Source organism: Acomys minous (assembly GCF_964271855.1).
Source record: "Acomys minous genome assembly, chromosome: 16".
Classification (NCBI taxonomy): domain Eukaryota; kingdom Metazoa; phylum Chordata; class Mammalia; order Rodentia; family Muridae; genus Acomys; species Acomys minous.
In genome coordinates this window covers 46,365,365-46,375,069 of record NC_140498.1, presented here as the reverse complement: position 1 = coordinate 46,375,069, position 9,705 = coordinate 46,365,365, and the positions used below count along the sequence as shown (strand labels likewise).

The window sequence follows — 9,705 nt, the reverse complement described above, 5'->3', positions numbered from 1 at the left end:
AGGAGGAGATGGTGTGGGCTGGCCGCTGTCCAAGGCTCTGGTAGGAGCCGCTGTCAGACCTAATCGCTCAGATTAATACCTGGGCACCCGCAGTGGCTTTGAGCTCTGAGCTAGGCCTGGGTTTGAATGTCAGCTCATATTTCAGTAGCTGGGTGAACTTGCTAGGTCACACTCCAAGCTCATAACTGGAGCTAATCATTATCCATCTGTTCACATGGGGCACCTGGAACTCAGTCAGCCATTTACTAGCCTTTTAGGCCTCGGCCTTGCAATCCCGAGGCCAGGATCACCTTTATACTGACAGAGAAACTGAGGGTCCTGGCTTGCTGGAAAACAAGGATATGGGAAAGAGCAAGTCCCATGTGTGACAGCAGCCTGTACCATGACGCCAGCGGTAGGTGTGGACACTACAGAGTCTCTGACAGCAGCCATAACTACCTCCTGGACTGCTGTGCTGACTATAAACAACTGATGCTGCAGTGGGTATCTGTGATATAACAGGCGTTTTCTTTTGCATCCTTCCTCCCATCCTCTCGCCTCATCTGCCTTCCCCTACCCTCTCTTCCCTTCTCCCATTCCTTGCCCCCTCATTATTTCTTTGTTTCCACAGGGCCTCATGCAGCTCAGATTGGCCTCCAATTCTATAGCTGTGGATGACTTTGAGTGCCTGATCCTCCTGCTTCCTACCTCTGGAGTGCTGGGATCCCAGGTGCGTATCACCATACCTGGTCTATATGATTTGGGGGTATGGATGTCATGCTTTGTGTATGCTAAGCAAGTAGGCTAGCCACGGAGCCAACATCTGCAACCTGATATCTTCATGGTATAGTGGGTGTTATACTCATTTTAGCCATGGTTGCCTCAGCCACTGTTGTCTCCCCGTCTTCAGCATCACTGTTACTACTGAGCAGCTACCTGCCTTCTGTTGCCTCATTCAGGTCCAGGTAAGGCAGACTCTGGGTTTTGAATGTGTATATTTTCCAGTGATTCAATGATGTATTACTCTTATGGCTGTAATCTATCTAGAAAGTGTTTGGGTCACTTCCCAGATCACCTTCAAGTGTCCTTATGCAGTTGTTAATCAGTCTGTCTCTTCTGGGTCATTTAAAAATGAATCATTTATTTTAATTTTCTGTGTGTGGGTGTTTTGCCTGCATGTACATCTGTGCACCATGTGAGTGTCTAGTGGAGGTCAGAAGAGGGCATCTGGAGTTACAGATAGTTGTGAGGTACCATGTGGGTTCTGGGAATTAAGCCTGAGCCTTCTGCAAGAGCAGCAACTGCTATTAACCACTGAGTCATCTCTCTCTCCGGGCCTATGATGCCTTTTGACATTGTCTTCTTGCACTTGGAATGATGGTGTTGTGATTCGCCCATGCCGTCCATGGGCCAGCACTTTGTTTTCCTAGTTGTATAATATTCCATTGCTTGGGAAGAACATACTTTTCTTTTTCTTTTTCTTTTTTTTCTTTTCTTTTCTTTTTTTTGGTTTGTAGGTAAGCCTGTAGGGCATTTTCTTTCTTTTTTAAAGATATATTTTATTAATTTATTCATATTACATCTCAATTGTTATCCCATCCCTCGTATCCTCCCATCCCTCCCTCCCTCCCATCCTATTGGGACTCTAGGTGAGAGAAGCATGGGAGGATGGCAAAGTAGAAGGATCCAGAGGGTCCTAGAAACCTACAGGAAGAACACTATGACAGGCGGATCTGGGCCCAGGGGTCCTGCTCAAACTATGGCACCAACCAAGGATAATACATGAAGTAAACTTCGAACCCCTACCCAGAACACAGTTTTCTTATCCATCTCTCCGGTGATGGGCTTCTCTGTTGCTTATACTTTATAACCTCCAAAACATTATACTTACCCATTTACTGAAGGATACACATAATGGTCAGAGAGTGAAAGAGTTGCCCAGCGCCATTCAGCTAATATGGGATGGAGGTGACATCTGAAGTGAGGGAGATTCCCTACTATTCTTAAAGTCTTTCCAATTTATCTCCTGTGTTGAACTACTGCCAGGGAGCTCATGTTAATCTGTGTTGACTGACCACCTCGTACATGTTAGTCTGGCTTCATGTTACTGGAATACAAAGTCACGGGCCAGCTCAGCGTTCCAAGTGTGCCTCTAGGTTTAGACAAACTCATGTTTGAGTTACACTCTGAGAGCTGGGTGATGTTAATCCACTTGTCAACTTCTCTGAGCCCTAGTGTTCTCATCGGTATGCATTTGTATTAGCAGATGTCTTTTGTAAGGCTGACATAGGATTCATAAAGGAGGTTCGCTGCAGGTGCCTGCCTCATTGTAATGTTCCAGCACCTTCATTAGCTGCTGGGGAGCTGGGGATATGCTCAATAGATAAGTTACTTAAATCACAAACAGAAGCACCAGAGGTCAGACTCCCCAGAACCCACGGAAAGCCTGATGCAGTAACACGGGCTGCAATTCCAGTGTTAGCATGGGGAGACAGGAGGCAGATATGAGGGTCTCAGAAGCTCCAGGGCCAGCTAGCCTGAGCTATGTAGTGATGGACAAGCAAGAGACCTTGTCTCAGACCAGGTGCAAGTGGACTGATTTTTTGAGGTTGTCCTCTGCCTTCCTCACATGTGCTATAGCACACACATGCCTGTACTCACGAACACTATTATGTACATGCATGCACATATGCACACACATACACACACACTCACATACATGCACACACACACACACACACACACACACACACACACACACACAGATGCTGCTAGCATGGATTTCCAAGAAAGGACTTTTCTTAGCTCTTCTTGCAGATAGGGAAACTTACTAGGCTCAAAGATGCAGCTGCTTCTCATTCTAGTCTGAGCTCCCAGTTTAAGTCACGTGTCACCTGCCAGCATCTTCTTGCTGGACCATCCAACCTGGGAAAGCCTGTGTAATAGAGGGACAGTAGCTCCAGCCTTCCTCTCCTGGCATTACAACAGGCAAGTTATGGGAAGATGGGATGTAGATCCGTGATCCCTGTTTATTTCGAGGTGATTACATCATACAGACCATGGAAAGTGTCTTCTCTGGAGCGATCTAATGAGAAGAGAAGGCTCAAGCTGAAATGGCTACGTGTGTGTCAGGATGTTGGAGTCCAGCTGACCAGCAGAGCATCCTGACCTCAGGCAAACAGTGCAGCAGTCATAATAATTGCAAATATCCTGGCTGTAACTGTGGGGTGCCTCAGTTGGCTTCTGATGGGTTTGCCTTACAGAGTAGGCAAGGCACTGTGCTTGCGGCAAGAGACGTTTTTTCCCCCGGAGTTCACTTACTCATTTCCGAAGTCAACAAATCCTCGTTGCACATCTACTGTGTGTTGTGGGCATACCTAAGAGCCGATGAGCTGAGCTGGGTAAGATCAATGCCATCCCTCTCTGATCAGTTCACAGTGTGTCCAGTGGCACGTACCAGGCACACCTAGGATGAGAGGTTTATTTTTGTATGCTCTAATGGAATTTGGGGGTGGGCATTTTTGGGGATGGGGTAGCTCCTCAGTGGTGCCTCCAGAGACTTATTTTTTCTGAGGGACTCTGTTTCGCCACTTGCATGATGGTTTAGTCTAATGGATGCAAAATGGCCACCGTAGATCCTGAGATTACATTGAGCCTCCAGCTAGACAAAAAGCCCTCGCTTCCCTGCGTACCCATCATCCCCTTGTGGGACTTCTTCCCAGAGGCTTCATTTTGACTGAATTGATGAAATTTTTGGCCTGTGGCCACCACTGGGTGAAAAAAATGTTCAGAAATGTGAGGGAGGACGAAGAAAAGGAGAGAGAGAGAGAGAGGAAGGGGAGGAAGAGGAAGAGGAGTAGGAGCCAGACTAGAGGAGGAGAGGAGGAGGAGAGACGTGATGTGAATCCTAGAGCGGTTCTGCAGGATCTGTTGTATTCCTTCATGAGGTTTACAGGTTGGAAGAGCAGACGGAACATAGTGAGCAAGCTCATCCTTAATTGCTGGCTGTTGGGCAGGGCTTGGTTGGTGTGTGTGTGTGTGTGTGTGTGTCGGGGAAGACAGTATCTCTCTTAGGCTGAGTAGGAATGAGATCCAGGGCCTTGTTTGCACATGCTAAGCAAGTGCTGCTGAGCCACGTGCCCAGCCCTGGCAGAGTGGTTTGTTTTGTTTTGTTTTTGAGACAGGATCTCACCAAGTATCTCCAACTGGCCTGGAATTTGCTTTGTAGACCAGGCTGGTCTTGAACTCACAAAGATTCCCCTGTTTCTGTGTCCTTAGGGCTGAACTAAGGGCATGAGCCACCATGCCTGGCCCCCTTGTTTTGAGACAGAGTCTCAGTTGGACTAGTACGTTTGATTGTTCTGCCTCAGTCTTCCCTGTGCTGGGATTTCAGGTGTGTGCTGTCACGCCTGGCTCTTGCAGGGGGTGTGTAAGTCGCTGGGAATGGCACTCCAGGCACTCTGCTCCTTGGCATGTGAATTGTTCATCTCATCCAAAGAAAACATCCGCTATGTTTTCTCATACTCATTTATAAATATTAAAATAGATTGTAATATATATATATTTAAAACACTTAAATCCAGTCTTCAATGGCTACTCAGCCTTCCTTCCTTCCTGCCTTTCTTCCTTCCTTCCTTCCCTTCTTCCTTCTGCCCTTCCCTCCTTCCTTCCTTCCTTCCTTCCTTCCTTCCTTCCTTCCTTCAGATTGGATCTAGACCTTACTACTCAAGTACTATGTCCCAATACTCTTTACTTTAAAATGTATTTATTTACTCATTTGGGTGCCCCTTATGCTATGTCCCAACACGCTTTACTTTAAAATGTATTTATTTACTCATTTGGGTGCACCTTAGTTTGGTTTTTATTGCTGTGATTAACACCATGATCCAAAGCAATGTGGGAAAGGAGAGGGCTTATTTCAGTTTACATTTCCACATCACACTCTATCTCTGAAGGAAAGTCAGGGCAGGAACTCGAGGCGGGCATCTGGACGCTGGGCTGTAGAGGCTTGCTGCCTGCTGGCTTGCTCCCATGGCTTGCTCAGCCTGCATTCTCAAACCACCAGGACTACCTGACAAGGAGTCGTACAGCTCCCAGTGAGCTGGGCCTACCCACACAAATCATCAGTCAAGAAAATGCACTTACACACCTGCTGTTAGGCCAACCTTATGGAGGCATTTTCTCTGTTGAGAGTCCCTCTTTCCAAATGGCTCTAGCTTATTTGAAGCTGACAAAATACTAACCAGGATGACGTGTGTGTGTGTGTGTGTGTGTGTGTGTGTGTGTGTGTGTGTGTATGTATGTGTTTATGTGTGTGTGTGAGAGTGAAAGAGAGATAGAGACAGACAGACCGAAGAGAAAAACAGAGACACACAGAGAGAAAAAGAGACAAAGAAAGACAGAAACAGAGATACAGAGGCAGAGATAAAGATAGAGACAGAGAAAGAGAAAAACAGAGACAGACAGAGATAAACAGGCACACAGAGAGACAAACAGACAGAGACAGACACATAGCGGCAGAGACAGAGATAGAGACAGACAGACAAAGACACAGAGAGAGACAGCATACCTGTAGGGGTCAGGAGACAACTTTCTCTTCTCCTGTGGTTTCTGATGGTTGCACTCAGGTTGCTTGTGCACTAAGCACCCCTAGTTATTTCACTGGCCCTCTATTGCTTCTTATTTTCAGATAGTCTCACTAAGTTGCCCAGGTTAGCCTTGAACTCTCCATCCTTTTGCCTCAGCCTCCTTAGCAGCTGTGATGACAGGCCTGCACCACCAGGCCAGGTGTTCAGTGATGAACAGATTCCAGCTGTGGACCCCGGTGACTCACTTGGCTCCTCTGGAAGCTGGACTGGACTACATTCCAAGCTTCTTCAATCCCCAGGAGACTATGGGGCTGTTTATTCTCCATTCCCCTCAGGTGAGGCTGGGAGCTCTTCCTGGGGTTGTGACTGCATTGGCCTTTGCCTTCCCACCTCAGCAGGGAGGGACCACAGCAAGGACCAGGATGCTATCAGCATGAACTGAAAGTGGAGGCTTCAGGAGATGGGGTGGGCATCAACCCCATCTAACCAACCTTGGTGAGGCCAAGGCCCCAAGTTGACAATTTCTGATGGATTGATTCATTGATTATGGTTTTTTAAGGGTGGATCTCATGCAGACCAGGCTGGGCTCAAGTTCACTGTAGCTAAGGATGACCTTGAACTCCTGAACCAAGCAACTAATTAGCCGAACAAACACACCTTACACCCATCTGTGTTCCACAAAGCATCCTCCTTTCCTGTTCTCCGTGCAAGCTCTCCATCCATCCTCCAGGGAAAAGCAGCTGCTCCCATCTTATGTCCCCTCTAGGGAAAGATGCCTCTGTTCCCTAAGAATTAACTGCAGAGTCAGATGTTCCTAGGGAAAAAAGGACTAAAATTATAAGACTCACAGGCTTTTTAATTAATGACTTTCAATCTTCCCTTCTGCCATTTTATTTATCTGATTTCTTTTTATTTTTGCAGTGTTAGTGGTTGACCTGGGGTTCCACACAAACTAGGTTAATGTTTAGTTCCCAGCTTCCTCTACTTAAAAAAAGAAATTGAGATAGGCTCTTGTTAAGTTGCCCAGGCTGGCCTTGAACTTCTGACCTTCTTGGCTCGGCCTCTAGCACAGCTGGATGACAGGTCTGCACCACCAGATTGGTCGTTGTTACTTTTCTTTATATTTATAGGAGTCAGAACCTTGCATATAAAGCAGCCCACGTGTTAAAAGAGCAGACCACCCAGAATTAGTAGCTGCTCTGGCATGTGCCCCTCTGATCTACCATGGCCCCAAATGCCTGAAGACACTTACACCTGAAAACCCAGGGCAAAGTGTCTTTGTGCTGTGTGTGCATGTGCGCGCGCGCGCTTGTGCGCATGTTTGTATGTTCAGGTGTGTGTGCAGATGCATGTGTGACAGGGTGCACATGCATGTATGTGCACTTATGTATGATGGCTAGAGGACAGCCTTGGTTGGCTTTTCTCAGGCGCTATTATCTTTTCTTTTGACAGGGTCTCTCATTGGTCTGCATCTGGCACAGGAGGTCAGGGAGCCCCAGGGATCCACTCATTTCTGCCACTCCAGCACTGGCATTACAGGAATACACCTCCAAGCTTGTTTTTTTTTTTCCTTTATGGGTTCTAAGGATCGAATTCAGTTCCTCATGCTTGCAAGACAAGTACTTGACCAACCAAACTATATCTTCAGCTTTTTTGAGGTTTTTTTTTTTGTTTTTTTTTTTTTTGGTTAAGGCAGAGCCTTATGTTGTTTTCAGTTTGCTGTATAGCTGAGGATAGCCTTGAACTCCTGATCCTCTTTGATGCTGGGACTGCAGGCATGCACTGCCGTGCCTGGCTGTGAGATGGACACAGACCCTCATCTTCTCACTTGCTGGCTTGTTGCCAGCTCCCCATCCTCCGTCATGCCACCTCCAGGACGTTTTGCTCCACCAGGTGGTAGTGGAGGCAGTCTAAGGAGCCAGTAGCTTAAAGGTCCATAGGTGAGAAAGAATTTCATATGGTCCAGGTAACTTAAAGATTGGGTCTGTGGGGCTGGAGAGATGGCTCAGCGGTTAAGAGCACTGACTGCTCTTCCAGAGGTCATGAGTTCAATTCCCAGCAACCACATGGTGGCTCACAACCATCTATAATGTGATCGGATGTGCACTGTATACATAATAAATAAATCTTAAAATAAATAAATAAATAATAAATAATTCTTAAAAAAAAAAAAAAAGGACTGGGTATGTGAGGCTGGAGTTGCCCAGGTGCACTGGTACCCCCAGGTGGTCCTAGGAGATAGCACTGGGCAGTGTAAACTTGTCCATCATGTCCAAAAGTTTGGTTGTGGCTACAGATGCACACCTATGTCCATCTCCTAATGACAGATGGGCTTTCCAGATTCAGAAGACTCCATCGGGAAGGATGGAAGCTTCTTATTTTGGATGATGGGGTCAGTGAGCTGTAGACTCACAGAGTGGAACTAAGGCAAAAGCAGTGACCACTTGTGCCTTAGCAACCTGGATCCGGAGAGAAAGAAAGAGGGTGGTGATGGCTGCAGGTAGCCCGAGTCCCCGCAGACCAGGTCTGGCCACCCGTGCATGGCTGACTAGTGCTCTCCACGAATTCACAAACTCCAGGGCCTTTATAGGATATGATCTTCCCTGGAAACAACAGTTTCTGATGAGTTCGGGGTGGCCAGTGACTACTGTCCTCATACAAAGACTGGACAACGGGAAGAGGGCCCTGTGATTGGAAAGACACTGCCAGCCAGAACTTTACAGATAAACTGGGGTTACAGGGAAAGTGACCTACCCAAGTTTACGTGTTGGTAAGCCAGAGAGATGGAGAGTCACCCCAAGTCCTGTTGATTCAAACATATATGACTTTCCTTTGATGCTCCAGGCTTCATGGTGAAAGATGAATTCCAATGTGGTGTTTAGATCCTTTAGAGAAAAAAGGCTGATTGAGAGCAGATATAATGCACATGGAGACTTATCATATTATCTTACATGATATGGGATGGGTAGATAAAAAATACTCCCATCTGTATACCAGAGAGGCTGAGAACCTGGTGGCAGCACAGTTCGTGAAGCTGCAGGTCTCAATAGTCCCACTGCAGCATGGAAGGGATGTGAGAGTCCTTGAGGACAGTTGGTTTTCAGCCCACATTAGAAAGTGTAAGAAGCTGGGTTCTGATGTCAGTGGAGGTGGTGGCGGTGGTGATGGTGGTGGCTGTGGTGGCTGCAGTGGCAGGGACAGCTGTGATGGCTATGGCATTGGCAGCGACGGCAGCAGCAGCAGTAGTAGCCATGAGAGAAGGAGAGAGGTGCTCTCAGCAGGAAGTTAAGCCAGGCAGGCAGCTGCATGGTTTTTTGTTTTCGTTTCATTTATGTTTTCTGTTTTTCTCCTCTCTGATCTCTTTCCCTCTTTACATCTGCTCTCACAGCTGGAAGGTGCTACTCACCCCTCCCCCCACCCAAGCTAACCCTCCCACACAGCGCCCTCACAGACCCACTCAGAGGCGTGCTTAGCAGATTCCAGATCTAACCAAGTTAGTAAGCACCATCATCACCGGTCCCGACATCTCCCCTACCTCCTCCTCTCCACCGTCAGTGGTGCATTCCACAGCCTGTAGTGACATTGGTCTGAAGCTCCTCACAGGACTTTTGCCCACAGCAGCTCGTCTCATCTCAGCGTTGTTCTTCTGGGGTTGCTGAGGTGATTAAGGCTGGGGAAGCAAGTTCTCGGGGCTCTCACAGGCTGCTGGATGCTGGCTTAAGATGCGTCCCTAGCCTGGGGAATCCACGCTGGCAACTGCTCTTCGCCTCTCTGCCCCTGGCTAGCAGGGTGTCTGGGAACATTTTCACCTTCAGTGGACTGGCGCTCAGCTCCTGCATCAGGACTCATCACATTTGACCAGGGCTCTGTAGCTGACTGGCTCAGCCATGATGCCGTGCAGTGTTTGATATGGTCTCCCCTGCCAAATACCTCAGCATTATTAAGAAACATTATTGACTGGTCCCTTGAGAGTGGCTAGGCACAGTTCAGCTAGATTATGTTAAAATCCTCAGGAGGAAAATGGATTTTTCAAAATCTACAAAGTTATCTTTTCACAGAATCCTCTCAGGATGTCTTCTAGAGGCGAGGAGTCCAGTAGGGGACATGCTCCTGCTACGTTAAGGGATATCCAGTGGTT

At 47.4% G+C, this 9,705-nt stretch overlaps 1 long non-coding RNA gene across 2 annotated transcripts; it reads left to right on the top strand.

Annotated features, from left to right (window-relative positions):
• Positions 1 to 229: 229 nt before the first annotated feature.
• LOC311586545 lies at positions 230 to 7,677 on the top strand. Of its 2 annotated transcripts, none has more exons than XR_014775570.1 (4): positions 230 to 394; positions 611 to 709; positions 5,724 to 5,902; positions 7,020 to 7,677. It is a non-coding gene; the product is annotated as an uncharacterized lncRNA (long non-coding RNA). The 2 variants fall into 2 exon arrangements; XR_014775571.1 differs by having other exon boundaries at positions 230 to 479.
• Positions 7,678 to 9,705: the final 2,028 nt, after the last annotated feature.